The 15448-nt window shown below is 39.3% G+C and overlaps 1 long non-coding RNA gene across 2 annotated transcripts; it reads right to left on the bottom strand.

Annotated features, from left to right (window-relative positions):
• Positions 1-1413: 1413 nt before the first annotated feature.
• On the bottom strand, positions 1414-5142 carry LOC112030341 (uncharacterized). Of its 2 annotated transcripts, XR_010624442.1 has the most exons (4): positions 4471-5142; positions 3458-3586; positions 2618-2712; positions 1414-1648 (listed from the first exon to the last, which is right to left on the bottom strand). It is a non-coding gene; the product is annotated as an uncharacterized LOC112030341 (long non-coding RNA). The 2 variants fall into 2 exon arrangements; XR_002884857.2 differs by having other exon boundaries at positions 3458-5126.
• Positions 5143-15448: the final 10306 nt, after the last annotated feature.

The following is a 15448-nucleotide window of genomic DNA, read 5'->3' as shown; positions in this document are numbered from 1 at the left end:
TTGCCTTGGTGATGCCTTATCTTGGCTAGTGCCTTTGCCATGGTGGCTTCTCCATAGGGTTGTCATGGCCTTCAGAGCATGCACGTGGGCATGCCATGCCTTGGCAACGTGCACGGGGGCTACCTTAGCCTTGGCTATTTTCCTATTGGAAGGTTATTTTCCCAAATGAGGGTTTTCTCCAAAAGAAGGTTTTTTCCTCAAGGAAGTTATTTGGGCAGGTTTGCATGCTTTTTGCCTTGGCAACATGCCCATGGGGCTGCCTTAGCCATGGTGGCCTTTGCCTTAATCTTGGCTATGTGCCTTTTCCATTGCTACTTCCCTATAGGGGTTATCATGGCCTTGGGAGCATGCATGTGGGCCTGTCATGTCCTTGGCAACATGCCCACGGGGGTTGCCTTTGCCTTGGCTACTTGCCCAATGGAGTGTTATTTTCCCAAAAGATTCCCCCCCCCCCCTCCCCTAAAGGAGGTGATTTGGGCAAGCCAGCATGTCTTTGCCTTGGTAGCATACCCGTAGGAGCTGCTTGGCCTTAGCTATGTGCCTTTGTCATGGCGGCCTTTGCCATGGGGTACTGCCTTCATCTTGGCTATGTGCCTTTTCCATTGTTGCTTCCTGTAAGGGCTATCCCAGGGATTGCCTTGGCTACTTTGCCCATTGGAGGGTTATTTTCCCAAATGAGGGTTTTCTCCAAAAGAACTTTGCCTTAGTTATTTGTGCAGGCCAGCATGTCTTTGCCTTAGTAGCGTGCCCACTAGGGCTACTTTGCCTTTGATGCTTGCCTATGGATGCTACCTTGACCTTAGTTACGTGCCTTAGCCATGATGGCCTTACTTATGGGTGCTGCCTTGATCTTGGCTATGTGCCTTTGCCTTAGCTGCTTCCCCATAGAGGCTGGTCATGGCCTTGGGAGCATTCACGTGCCTTTGCTGCTTGCCTATAGGGGATTCCTTAACCTTAGCTACGTGCCTTAGCCATGGTGTCCTTGCCCATGGTTTACTGTCTTGATCTTGGCTATGTGCCTTCCCCATGGAGGTCGTCATGGCCTTGGGAGCATGCACGTGGGCATGCTATGTCCTTGGCAACGTGCCCACAGGGACTGCCTTACCTTGACTGCCTGCCCAATGGAGGGTTATTTTACTAAAAGAATATTTGGGCAAACCAGCATGCCTTGGCCTTGGCAGTGTGCCCAAGAGAGCTACCTTGGCTTTGGCTGCATGCCTTAGCCATGGCTGCCTTGATCTTGGCTGTGTACCTTTGCCATGGCTACTTCCCCATGGCAGTTCTCATAGCCTTGGAAGCATGCACGTGGGCATGCCATGGCCTTGTATGGTCAACAGTGGAGAACAACTTTTTCTAAATTTTTAGATAATCCACTTAGTTCACTTGTGAGGTATGGACAATACTACAGGACACTTGTGAAGTATGGTCAATAAAAATAAAAATAAAAACAATGTTTACAGGGAGCAACAGATGACTATGCCAACTACCATGAAAATAGAGATGACAAATGACAAACAGAGGAAGATAGGATAGATATAAGCAGTGTAATATCTATTAAGACACATTCACTTCTTCCAGCCCTAAGGCCATAGGCCGCCCCACACACTAAGAATGTTTTTCTTCCAGTAGCAAATCCCATTGAACAAGGCTGTCAACCAGAAAGGGAAGACAAATTGTCAGCTATGCATATCTAACAGCTAGATGTCATATCTATATCGGCCCACTACAAACCCAACCATTAGTTGTAATAAACAAATTGAATGCAATAAAAATGCTCAATACCACTAGTTGTAAACAACAAATTCAAGAAAACACACTTGCAATCAAAACTGATCATCTATATAACTCTGTCCTCACTACAATTCAAATTCAAGAATATATAGTTTTCTTATAAAACGGTTATCTATCTACTTGTAGCTTTAGAATTTCCAAAGAACACTCATGATTACGTGTTTGTTTATCCTTTTGTTACTTGAAATTCACAAGAGAATAATAAAACATGTTAATTTTAGTCATTCTGTTGTAGATTTTATTGATTTTCTCTCTTTCTTATTGCAACTACTTTCTTTCATTTTAACTCTTTAACACTGGTTGCCAAAAAATAAAAAATAACACAAATACTTATTTTTCACATAATTTCTAGGACGAATTATATAACCTTTCTATGCAATAGTGAGAATCAATCAAAATGGTGTATGTTCCTCACACATTCTAACAATTTTTTTAATTTTATTTTATAATATAACTAGTTTATAACCAATTGAAGTAAAAGAGTAGCTAGCCGCATTAATTACCACAATTACTCATAAATGTATTTAGGATTGGATCCCAGATAATGGTTATTTGCAAAGAATAATGCTACAGACATAAACTATTTTAGTAATGTTACAGACACAAATTATTTTACAACATTTTTACAAATTGCTGATGTAGCTTTAGTAATTTTCAAATAATTATCGGTAAACACATAAATATGATGTTAGTAGTGGACCCATATTAGAATTAATAAAAATTTGTCACATCAATAATTTGTAGAAATATTGTAAAATAGTTTGTGGCTGTAGCATTACTCATTTGCAAACTCACATAGTACACATCAAAGTAAGGAAGAACTTACCTATGCAATTCTCGGATGCCTTCCTCATGTGCTATCCTTGTCAATGCAGAAAGCATACCTTTGTAAGGAAATACATCCTGCCTCATTCCCTGTGTCTGAATAAAGATGAAAAAAAATGAATATCCAGATCACCTCAATGAAAGACAACACATATTCTGACCAGCTTTCAAGCACAGAATCATCAGCTCATGCCTTAGATTTTAAGACTACTTAAGACAATAAACCACAATGCTACTAACCATTTTAAGGCCCCAGGTTTAGTTCGTAAAAATGGTGGGACAGGACAGGCTATAGGTGGAAATCTTATTCGCTAATAAAAACAATACTGCCATCCACTATAATCGTATAAAAAAAGTGAATATATATATATATATAACTAAGTTTATATATGTTAATTTGTTGATAATATTCTTCTAATTGCTCCCCTTTCCTTAATTTGGTACCTTTCTATTATTTTTTCTTTAGTACCCTTATCTAAGTTAACCACTTTTCCCAAAATCAATTTGTCCATTGATATCACATAATCAACAAATCAACATATATAGACTCTGTATCCCATTTTACCATGTCAGGCTTATACAGCCCTTCACCTCATATGGCAGGTTGCAAATTACAAGGATTGAAGATAAAGTTAAACTTATCTTTGTGGAAGAGAGAGAAAGAGAGAGAGAGAGAGAGAGAATGTAGAGACCAAATCATACTTATATAAGATCCAGGTCAGCAACACATAGCACTTTAACAGAATAAATAAATTCTATATCAATCTAACAATGTAATTATTTTGGTTATAGTAAGGGGAGCCTAGCAAACAAGTTAAAGAAATTGAATGCAATAAATTACCTCTGTAAGGTGCTGGTGGTTGAAATAGAGCTTTTTAAGGCTGCCATGCTTTGAGAATTGAGATTCCAGTTCATCAACACATCTGCATCAAAAGCGAAAGAGATGCACATATGCCATTATTGTGCATCTCTTTCGCAGAAATCCAAGTATGCATTCATGTCATCAATGCTTATTATATGTGAATTTTATCAATATAAGCTAACATGCTTCTGAACTAGTTCAACAGTTTTAGGCAAATAAACAACTTAGATATCACTTTGAGAAAACGATGACCTAGCCCACTAAACTTGGAAATGTCTCAAAAATGCACTGAAAAGTAAGACACTGGCGTATTCGGACTAACCTTCTTGGTTTTCCAACATGTTATATAAAAAAAGGAACATGAAGTTCTTAAATCACTATTGGATTTTTCTTTTTCTTTTTCTTTTTTATGGCCAGATATTAAGTGTTAGACTGAAATCAATAGTGATGATTAAAAGTAGGAACAAGGTAGCTTCAAGCATTTCACCAGAAAAAGAATCCAGCTTTAACTTTCCTCTTTCCCTCTCATTTTCTTTTGTGTGTGTGTGGTGCGGACACAAGATACAAGCCCCCAATTACACGCACGTATAGAAGAAAGAAGATGGCCCAACCTGTGGCCTTATGGCTAGGGCCTATTAGTCATTGGGCTTGAGTTTCAACAAGCCCCCAAATATTTAATAATTAGGGTTTCTTTAGGGTTTCTTTATGTTAGCTATTTAAACATTTTTTGGGATTATTGTAAGACAGTTTTGATGATTATTAAAAAAACGTGTGTTTTCTTTTACTGGTGCCGACTCCAGTTTGCTTGGTGCTGACTCCAAGCAACCCCTAGGTGTTGACTCCTAGGGTTTTATCTCTTATTCTATTGTTTTTGTGGTTGTCCTACGTCAGTTTTGGTATCAGAGCAAACTCCCGATCCATTCAATACAACCGTAGACAACCACGTGAAAGCCAAACTGTCAAAAGAGCAAACCAGCCAAGGATGACATTACCTTTCAAGTATTTGCCTCATGAAATCTTGAACAAGCCCAAACCAACCCCTGCAATCCGCATATATCCTGCAGCGCCACATGAGTTTTTCATCCCCAAGCCGACAGAAAAACCAGTGACACCTCCCAAGCCGGTGACCACCATCCGTGCCCGCCTCTGATCACAAAACCCACACCCACAAAAAAAAAAAAAAAAAAAAAAAAAAAACCATCGCAAGCCCACCAATCACCGAAACCCACAGATCATTCACCTGCCGTCGACCCACCAACCGCCTGCTGCCAACACCATCACCGCCACAGAGGACAAACCCATCAGCTAGCGGCCGCCGACACCATCACCGCCACAAGACCCAGCCGCCGACACCATCACCGCCACAAGACCAGCCGCCGAGACCCATTGTTGACCCACTGTTGCTGCGACCGACGATCGGCTGTCGTTGCTGAGACCGACGAGCTGCTGCCACTGCCGAGCTTCGTGACAAGCAGCCACCCGCTGCTGTCTGCGCCTCCTTCGCGCTGCCACCAAGCGTCAGTCCCACCAGCAGAAGACTTCTCTTCACAGAGAATTTTTTTTTTTTTTTCTTTCTTTTTTAGTTTGAGTCCGTGTTTGTCTCTTTAGTGTCAACTTTCTATAGTCCCTTTTCAGTCCGTAGCTTTATTTCAAGCTTTAAGTCCGTGTACTTTTTTTTATTTTTTTATTATTTCTTATTAAAAAAAAAAAAAAAGAAGAAGAAGATAATGTGTTGCTACCAGCCCATTTACGTCTGGGCCTTATATTACCCTTCACAGATTCACTTTTGTCCACTTTGCACCAGTCAATTGAGGAGCCCAGCAGTGACTATCCAGAAGTTGGCCACTGATAGGGGTACAATTCTCACTCTCTTTTTGGTGGATTCAATTTTGTTTCATTGAAAAATATTATCTTTATATTTTTTATGTGCATGTCCCACCATATCCCATTGGCCTACCCATTTTGTGCTTGAGTTCGCTATTTTATTATTTGTGCTTTCTTTCAGTACCCATTCAAAAAAAAAAAAGCCAATTCTTTGAAATATCTGATTCTCTTTATTAATTTTGGAGCTTATTGGAAATTGACTTTTATTTGGGCTATCTTTCAATATTGTGAATACTGTCACTACTTGACTGCAATTTATTCCGTGATTCATTGATCCAATCCCTACATACACTATTGCTTGACCTTAATTTTACATTGAGAATTGGTTACTTGAGTTTTTGTGAATCTCAATTGCATTCATATATATAGTGTGCATGCATCTACGTAGTGGTCGCATCATGTCAAACTCTGAACATCAATCCACTTCCGAGTCTAGAACCTCCTTAGAGGAAACCATAGCTGAACTAGCAAAAAATGTCCAAAATTTAATGGATAGGGTTGGACAAATTGAGGCATCTCAACGGGAGACCATTAACCATGAAGGAGATAATATGCTTAGGCAACATAACTTCGGTTACTTTAATAGGGCTCCAAACTTTGAACCTGATCCTTATAATCACAATGGCCCTAGGGATTTTGATGATAGGATGTTTAAGGACAAGATAGATGCGCCCACCTTTGATGGCTGCCTAGACCCATGGGTTTTCACTGATTGGTTGCGTCAAATGGAGAAATTCTTTGACTATTACCATTGGGCTGAAAACAAGAAAGTGAGGTATGCTAGGATGAAGTTAATTGGTAGAGCTGACCTTTTTTGGGAAGACTTGGAGGAAACCCTTAGGCGACGACGTGAGCCCCCCATTACTGATTGGCTTGAGATGAAGAATGCACTCTCGAGGAATTATCTTCCTTCAACTTATAGGAGCTCCCTTCTTGAGGAATGGGATCGCCTAAGGCAAGGCAATACTCCTGTGGCTGAATATATAGAGAAGTTCATGGAGTTTAAGAGACGTATTCAAATAGTCGAGGAAGAGGTTGTTACACTCAATAGGTTCAAGAAAGGTTTAAATGCTAGCCTACTAGGAGAGATTATCACTCGAGGAGTCACTACCTTAAGAGAAGCATATGAGCTTGCTAGGAATTGTGAGTTAGCATCCAAATCTATCTTTTGGCGACGTTCTGAGCCTCGGAGTGTTCCCACCAACCCCCAACCTTTTGGTAGTAGACCTAGACTTGCCTTACCCCCTAAGGTCAACCCCAATAGTACCCCAATAGAAAAAGAGGACAAAGGAAAAGGTGTGGTCAATGAGCCCTCAAGATTAGGCTCTCGCCTCCAATGCTTCAAATGCAATGGGGTTGGACACATCGCAGCTAGGTGTCCCTCTAGGGCCCTTGTCATTCAAGAGGGTGATGAAAAGGTTGAAGATGTTGAGGAGCTAGTGTATGATCCAAATGTTGAAGGAACCCAAGATGTTGAGGCAGAATGGGAAGATGATCCTAGCTACCTTGCATGCATTAGAGCCATTTCTCCCCAAGTTGATGACTTCAAGGACTTTGGTGTCCCTAGAGTGAATGTGGTAAGGTGCGCTTTGACGGAGCAGAGAGACACTGGTGATTGGCGAAGAAGTGCCATCTTCCAAACTTACACTAAGTGTGGAGACAAAACTTGCAAGGTTATTATAGATAGTGGGAGTTGCATTAATGCGGTGTCCTCTAACGTTGTCTCCCGCCTAGGCTTGAAATTGACCCCTCACCCTAACCCATATAGAGTTTCTTGGGTGGATACTTCCTCTATAGCCATCAAAGAAAGATGTGTTGTCCCACTTCAATTCCTCACCTACAAGGCTGAAATATGGTGTGATGTAATTCCCATGGATGTAGGGCATATTATCTTAGGTAGACCTTGGCTTTATGATTTGGATGTCACCCTCTATGGGCGATCCAATTCTTGCTCATTTATGTTTGAAGGTAAGAAGATTGTGCTCAATCCTTTAAAACCTAAGCCAATCGACATGAGCAAGAAGAAAGAAGCACCAAAGGCGAAAGACCTGAACATTATAAGCCCTAAGGCATTCGAAAGGGTAGCGGTTCAAGAATCTATTGTATTTGTCTTAGTTGCTAGGGAAGTTCATGGAGAGACCTGTGAGGAGCAACCTGAAGAAGTGAAATTAGTGCTCCAGGAATTTAAGGATGTTTTCCCTGAGGAACTCCCCGATCATTTACCACCCATGCGTGACATACAACACGCCATAGATTTTGTGCCTGGAGCGACCCTACCTAATTTGCCTCACTATAGGATGAGCCCTGCAGAGCATGCCGAGTTACAAAGGCAAGTAGAAGAACTACTTAGGAAGGGTTTTGTTCGTGAAAGCATGAGTCCTTGTGCAGTCCCTGCACTCTTGACCCCAAAGAAAGATGGAACTTGGAGGATGTGTGTTGATAGTCGTGCCATCAACAAGATCACTGTGAAATATCGTTTTCCTATCCCTCGGTTGGATGACATGTTGGATATGATGGCTGGAGCAACGATCTTCTCTAAGATAGACTTGAAAAGCGGCTATCATCAAATTAGGGTTCGTTCTGGTGATGAGTGGAAGACTGCCTTCAAGACGAAGGATGGTTTATATGAGTGGATGGTCATGCCTTTTGGATTGTCCAATGCCCCTAGTACCTTTATGAGAGTGATGACTCAAGTGCTCAAGCCTTTTATGGGAAAATTCTTGGTTGTGTACTTTGATGACATCCTTATCTATAGTAAGTCTAGGGAGCAACACTTAGACCACCTAACTCAAGTTTGTACTACCCTTAGGAAGGAGAGTTTATATGGCAACCTCAAGAAGTGCTCTTTCTTCACCGATAAAGTCGTCTTCTTAGGTTTCATAGTATCCTCTGAGGGAGTTTCTGCTGACCCCCAAAAGGTTCAAGCAATTGTGGAGTGGCCCGAGCCCAAGAATATCCATGAAATTCGAAGTTTTCATGGGCTCGCTTCCTTTTACCGCCGATTCATCAAGGGGTTTAGTACCATCATGTCCCCCATCACTGACTGCATGAAGCAAGGGGAGTTTGTTTGGACTAAAGCTGCTACTAAGGCTTTCCATGAGGTAAAGCAAAAGATGACTGAGGCACCTGTCATGCGTCTCCCTGATTTTACCAAGCCTTTTGAAGTGGAATGTGATGCCTCAGGTATTGGTATAGGAGGAGTACTTAGTCAAGAGCGCCACCCGATTGCTTATTTCAGTGAGAAATTGAATGACGCTAAGCAAAAGTACTCCACATATGACAAAGAGTTTTATGCCATTATTCGAGCTCTTTGGCATTGGCGCCATTACCTATTGTCCCGAGAGTTTGTTATCTACTCTGATCATGAGGCTTTGCGCTATCTTCATTCTCAAAAGAAGCTGAATTTTAGGCATGGTAGTTGGGTTGAGTTTCTGCAACGCTATTACTTTGTGGTGAAACATAGGGCGGGAGTTGAGAATAAGGCCGCTGATGCACTAAGTCGAAGGGTGTCTTTGCTATCTGTCATGAGTGTTAAGGTTACTGGGTTTGAGCGACTTAAGGATGAATATGAGTCATGCCCAGATTTTGGGGAGCTCTACATTAGCCTAAGTAATGCCCCACGGCCAGTCCTGGATGATTATACCCTTCGAGATGGTTACTTGTTCAAAGCCAACCAATTATGTATCCCTCGGTCTTCAGTACGAGATTTCCTAGTTTGGGAGATACATGCAGGAGGCCTTGCAGGTCACTTTGGCCGAGACAAAACAATTGAGGAAGTGGAACGTCAATTCTATTGGCCTGGTCTTAAGAGGGGCGTTGCCAAGATAGTTGGTCAGTGTCGTACCTGTCAACTGGCCAAACATCGCAAGCAAAACACTGGCCTGTACACGCCTCTACCTGTGCCAGACCGCCCATGGCAGGATGTGAGTATGGACTTTGTGTTAGGTTTGCCCCGCACCTTTAGGAAGCATGATTCCATTCTAGTAGTTGTTGATCGCTTCTCTAAGATGGCTCATTTCCTACCCTGTTCGAAGACCTCTGATGCTTCTAAGATCGCAAAGCTCTACTTTGATGAGATTGTCAAACTGTATGGTCTTCCCAAAACCATAGTGTCTGATAGGGATGTTCGCTTCATGAGTTATTTTTGGAAGACCTTGTGGCATTTAGTGGGCACTAAATTGAAATTTTCCACAGCATTTCATCCTCAAACTGATGGTCAAACTGAGGTGGTTAATCGTAGTCTAGGCAATCTCCTTCGGTGTCTAGTGGGTGAAGCCAATAGAAATTGGGATTCAATTCTTCCTGTAGCCCAACTTGCATATAATAGCTCTGTCAATAGGTCTATAGGCGCTAGTCCTTTTGAGGTTGTGCATGGATATACACCTAGGAAGCCCTTAGATCTTTTGCCCATGTCCCCACATGTTAGGGTGTCTGAGTCTGCTGAGGCATTTGCACGACATATTCATGATTTGCATAATGAGATTCGCAAAAAAATTCAAGCAAGTAATTCTCAATATAAAATTCATGCTGACACTCATCGGCGTCATGCAGAGTTTCAGGTAAGGGATTATGTCATGATTCGGATTCGCCCTGAACGGTTTCCCTCTGGGACCGTTAAAAAATTGCAGGCTCGTAGTGCTGGACCATTCAAGGTATTGAAACGAATGGGCCCAAATGCTTATGTCATTGATCTTCCTCCTGATTATGGTATTAGCTCCTCCTTTAATATTGAGGATCTAGTTGCTTATAAAAGTCCCACAGCTATTCCTGATACCCCTTTTGATGAGTCTTTGCCTAATCTTATTGATGCCCCTATTCCCACCCCTTTACCCTTACATCTACCTTATGCACATAAAGAATCTATTGATGCTATTTTAGATGAACAGATTGTTTCTACCAGGGATGGAGGAGTTCAACGTTTCCTAGTTCGGTGGCGAGGGCGACCAGATTCTGATTGTACTTGGATTACTCGAGATGAGCTACAGCGATTGGATCCTGACTTGTTGGAGTATTATCAGAGCTCTTCAGATTTTCACTCGACGGGGTCGAGTTCTTCTCACCCGGGGGGAGTTGGTGCGGACACAAGATACAAGCCCCCAATTACACACACGTATAGGAGAAAGAAGATGACCCAACCTGTGGCCTTATGGCTAGGGCCTATTAGTCATTGGGCTTGAGTTTCAACAAGCCCCCAAATATTTAATAATTAGGGTTTCTTTAGGGTTTCTTTATGTTAGCTATTTAAAAACTTTTTGGGATTATTGTAAGACAGTTTTGATGATTATTAAAAAAACGTGTGTTTTCTTTTACTGGTGCCGACTCTAGTTTGCTTGGTGCTGACTCCAAGCAACCCCTAGGTGCTGACTCCTAGGGTTTTATCTCTTATTCTATTGTTTTTGTGGTTGTCCTACGTCAGTGTGTGTGTGTAACATATGGATCATCTAAAAAAACCATACAGATCATTTTCTTTAAAATGTTTCTTGGAGTTCAAACAATACCTAGTATTCCTTTTTTCCCCTTGACTATTAAGCTCTTAAGAATCCCAATTTCCAAATTGAAAACCATGGGTCTTCTTTTCAGTGCAACTGCAATATTTAATTTTAATTGTTGTAAGTTATTGCAACAATGGACTATGATATTTAGCAAACTATCAAAGTCAGATATATAGAACACCTGCACCAATTGTAAGCAGCATTTCCCTCTGATAATAATCCTTCCTTCCCGGTGGAGCCTGTAGCTTTCTCAAAACGTCTTATGTTTATGTTAGACCGAGAAGATGTGACTATCATCAAAATCATTAACCAATTCTTCCGGAAATCCTGATTAATTACCACAAATAATTATTTATCCATAATGTGCCAATAAAGAAGCCAGTACAAAAATGAGAACTATGATACTTACAAAACAATGAGGACAATTTTCAAACAAGACTCACTTCAAAGCAATTCAGCTGAGAGTGAGTTACAAGAGAAGCATATCTAACAACACACAAGTTTGTGTTGTGCAAGATGAAATATAAAACAGCTTCAACTACAGACTCTTGAGTGCAAACAGAATAATATATATATATATAGATATAGATATAGATATATATAATTTTATTGAAAGGAGACAAGGCATTACAAACAGAAGCACACCCAACTTAACAGCCCACAATGGGTTTGTTGTGATGGAAGTGGCAGCCCCAGCACCCGCAGCAGCTAGTATATTTGCACCAAAATGATAAATAAATAAATTAAAAAAAAAAATTGGTATGAAATTACAGCATAATCCCATTGAATGAAATTACTAATAATCTCATTAATGGTATCCAAAATGAAATTACAGCGTAAGGACATGTTCTCACTTGATAAGTTTTAATGATATCAACAACCAATAGTTCCCTAGTGAATGTTCAAACCAACACTGCACTACACTTGTGTAGACCATGTGCGATAAACCTTGTGATACAAGGAAATTTTTAATTAGTAACCAGTTTATAAGCCCACTAATATCCTGTGAAGATAATATTAAAAAAAAAAAATGCATATTAGGAATTTCACAAGATCCTTAGCAATATTATTTACTGAGTTTGGTTTATTCTTGAGAATTTTTTTTACAGAAAATTAATTTGATACAATCTCATTTTAACATTTGAATATAGCTTGGGGATAATAATCTATTAACATGCAATAGTTTCAATTTTTCAAAATAAAAAATCTATGTTGTCAATTATTAATCTATCAGTTGCTCAAAACATCATAGAAACTTTTCATTCATGAAAATCAAAGTCCAAATCCTGAATTAAGAGGAAATTACACGTGAAAGAACCCATGACGGTGGCAAAAAGCAAAACCCTTTTGCCCCATCACCCTATGGATCAAACAAACAAAGTGAAGCTTCTTTCTCTAGATCTTTTGAGTTTTGACGAAGGAATGCATAAGAATAGAGTCACAGGCACACAGAATAATAAGAGAGAGAAATTGAATCATTCAATCCATATCCATACTCATCTCAGTGTCAAGAACCACAATTTCCCTCAAACACAGCACGGTATTAAAAAAAAAAAAAAAAATAAAATTTTTTTTTTTTTTTTTTTTAAAAAAAAAAAACGAAATCTAATTACCCTAAACCAATGCGCAGAATACATATAGGGTTACCCTTTACATAGAAAATATAGAACATAATGAATATAGAAAGGCAGTGGGGTTGGGGAATTGAATAGCGTACCTGGAGAGTTGCGAGAAAAGTAAATAGCAATGGTAGAAGTAAAAGCGAATTCAATTTTTGCTGGGTTGCAGATTAGCACTCTCTGCACTCCTCACCCTTTTGCCATACCATTCTCTCTCTCTCTGATTTCCAAATCTAAAACAGAGTCTGGCTTTATGTGAGGGATTTCAATTTATAACTAGATGGGAAAGCAGGGTTGGGGCGTGATTTTAGACTATTGCTAAACTCTAACGGTAACATTTTTTGAAACTCAAAAGAGAGTTGGACTTGGATCAGACTTGGATCACTGCTCAACAGTATGGGCCTATGCTCGTTTTAATTGGGCCCATAATTATTAAATTTTTAAAACTGAAATAAGCAATAGTATTTGCTAGCCCACTAAAAAAAACTAAATTTATTAGTATATATATTAAAAATAATCAGTAGTGTTTGAAGTGGAATCAAAGTTGATTTTTCTTTTTTCATTAAAATAAATAAATAAATAAGTTGTTCTTGTGATAGGTTTTTATTTCCAAATTTTGATGATATTTAGTGATTATCCTTTGTCTATCGTGACCCAAAAAAAAAAAAAAATTTATATTATAGGGAGGGTAGGATATTGTGTATAAATACTTTTTTTTTTTTTGGATGTATTTAGCTAAAGGGCGAGTTAGCTTAGCCTATTGTGGGCGTTCATTCATGTTTTTGATTTAATTTGATGTATTTGATATTTGAGTAACTTTTACATTGTCATTATGTATCAAGTTTAGAGTTTAGATTCTCTACCCATTTATTTTGATATTATTGAGCTAAATTATTATATTTTAATTATTATTAATTTCATTTTCACATGCCTACATTGAATTGAATATTCTATAATTTTATGATATGTGCTTTTTGTAAGAAATCTATAGCTAAAACTGATATTATTTGTCATTAAATTCCACATGAAATGCATAACTTGTTTGTTATTACTTTAAATAAAAATAAGAATAGAGTTTATCAAGTTAGTCGTCCTATTTCGTTTTATGGTTTTTCAAGACAGATTAAGTTTGAAAAGTTTTTGCTCTATAGTTTAATGTCCGTTAATTTCCTTACCTATGTGACCGAAGGAATAATGATGTATAATTGTTAAGTGATTTGACAACTTTCTCATTATTAAAAAATTACATATAAGTGCAAGTCACAAATGTGAGTTGCCAAACAAAGAGTTTCTATGTTTAAAGATGAAACGAAATTTCTCATGCACTGAGCATCTAAAACGGAGGTTGAAAATCATTTGAATAGCTTGCTTCAAATGAAAAATTAAATCTCAAACCATTAGACTCCTAATCTATAACATCAACTTCTTTTCTTTACCTCTATGTTTACAATAGCATCACCACTGGCCACAATCCAATTGGATATTCACATGAGTGAATTGGTTATTGTAAAATAAATAAATAAATTAATTAAAAAAAATCATAATTCTCTGAATCCTAAAAATAGGAGCATAAATCTTATGGAATGGTTGATATGTACAATCATCTAATCTATTATCATCAATCAATTACATATGAAAAAATCAATATTCATATACTAAATAACTAACCAACAACTTAAGGAATGTACAAGAAAATTTAATAAAATATAATTTTATTTTAAAAAGAAATTCTTCCTCTTTAATTTGTATATGAAATTTGATCATTACAATAGCTATTATATTAGACATTTATTTTGATTGTGCTTGTATATGAAATATTATGTACAAAATTTGATTGTAGGGATTCAATTTGGATTAACCTTGAGTACGAATGGGTTTTCAGCCCAATCAAGCCCAAACAATAAATTTTTAGAGAGCGGGTTAAAGGTTTAGGCGCTGGTCGTCGATCACCAAGCATGAACTTTCTTTATAAAAAGTACTAAGAGTTTCTTTACAATTGGGGGAATGCTCCTCGGCCTGTGGCCAAGGAGGCCTTTTTGTTCTCTCTCTTTCTTTTTTCCTCCCCTTCTCTCTACTTTACTTGCTTTACTTATATAATCTTCATCTTCCTATCTCCTTCGTCCATCTGTTGATCATCCATTCGCCTCTCTTCTGGTCGTCTGTCCCATCAGAGGCCTTATCGGTACTCAAGTGGTTCACTCTGACCAACGTTACCTTGCTAAGGGGTTATATCCCCATTAATGCAACCAGAGGGGTTAGGTGAATGCATTAAGTGCGAATGTGACAGCTTGCTCTGAGCTTGTCCCCTCCAAAAATTATCCTTAGAATGCCGAGGACGAACAGGTCCTCGGCGTGGGTCACAAAAGAGGCTTTGTCTAACCTAGCCTTGGCTGGTCAGTCCTCCTCGGCGTTGGCCTTGGGCCTACTATTCGATAGGCCGAGGCTATCAGGCCCACGGGCCCCACAATAGCCCCTCAAAACCTTGCTGCACGTTCTCTCGAACGGGGAGGAGGGTTTTGATACCTGCGGGCTCTTTAGACGAGTCGCCCTACTTCGGTTTGTGCTAACGCTGGCGGGTTTTTGACTGCCCGATGCGCGTTTTTAGCGTTTCAAGACTTAATGGGTGCCCACATTAAATTTTGGTGGCACCACGTTTCCCACTTTCAACGGCATGATCTTTTGCTTTTATGAGCAAGCGGTTACATTTGGGGAACCTAAGGGGGAGTATAAGTACCTGTTTGAACCGCTCGATTTCATCATTTTCGCGCTTACAATTGTTGACGCGTATGATTTGAATCTGGTTGGACTTGTACACTATCTGAAGAGTACCGTCATACTTCTGTAAGTCTTCTTTTTCTATCGATCTCTGATTTCCTTGATTTTACTCCTTCTTTTCTTCTCTTAGAACTTTTAGTCATCTTTGGGGAATGGGTAAGTTTAAGAAGTTGGTTGAGTCTGACGAGATGATGAACAAA

Source organism: Quercus suber, unplaced genomic scaffold (genome assembly GCF_002906115.3).
Source record: "Quercus suber isolate HL8 unplaced genomic scaffold, Cork oak 2.0 scaffold_445, whole genome shotgun sequence".
Taxonomy (NCBI): Eukaryota; Viridiplantae; Streptophyta; class Magnoliopsida; order Fagales; family Fagaceae; genus Quercus; species Quercus suber.
The sequence above is the reverse complement of the archived record's forward strand: the minus strand, read 5'-3'. Positions and strand labels throughout refer to the sequence as shown.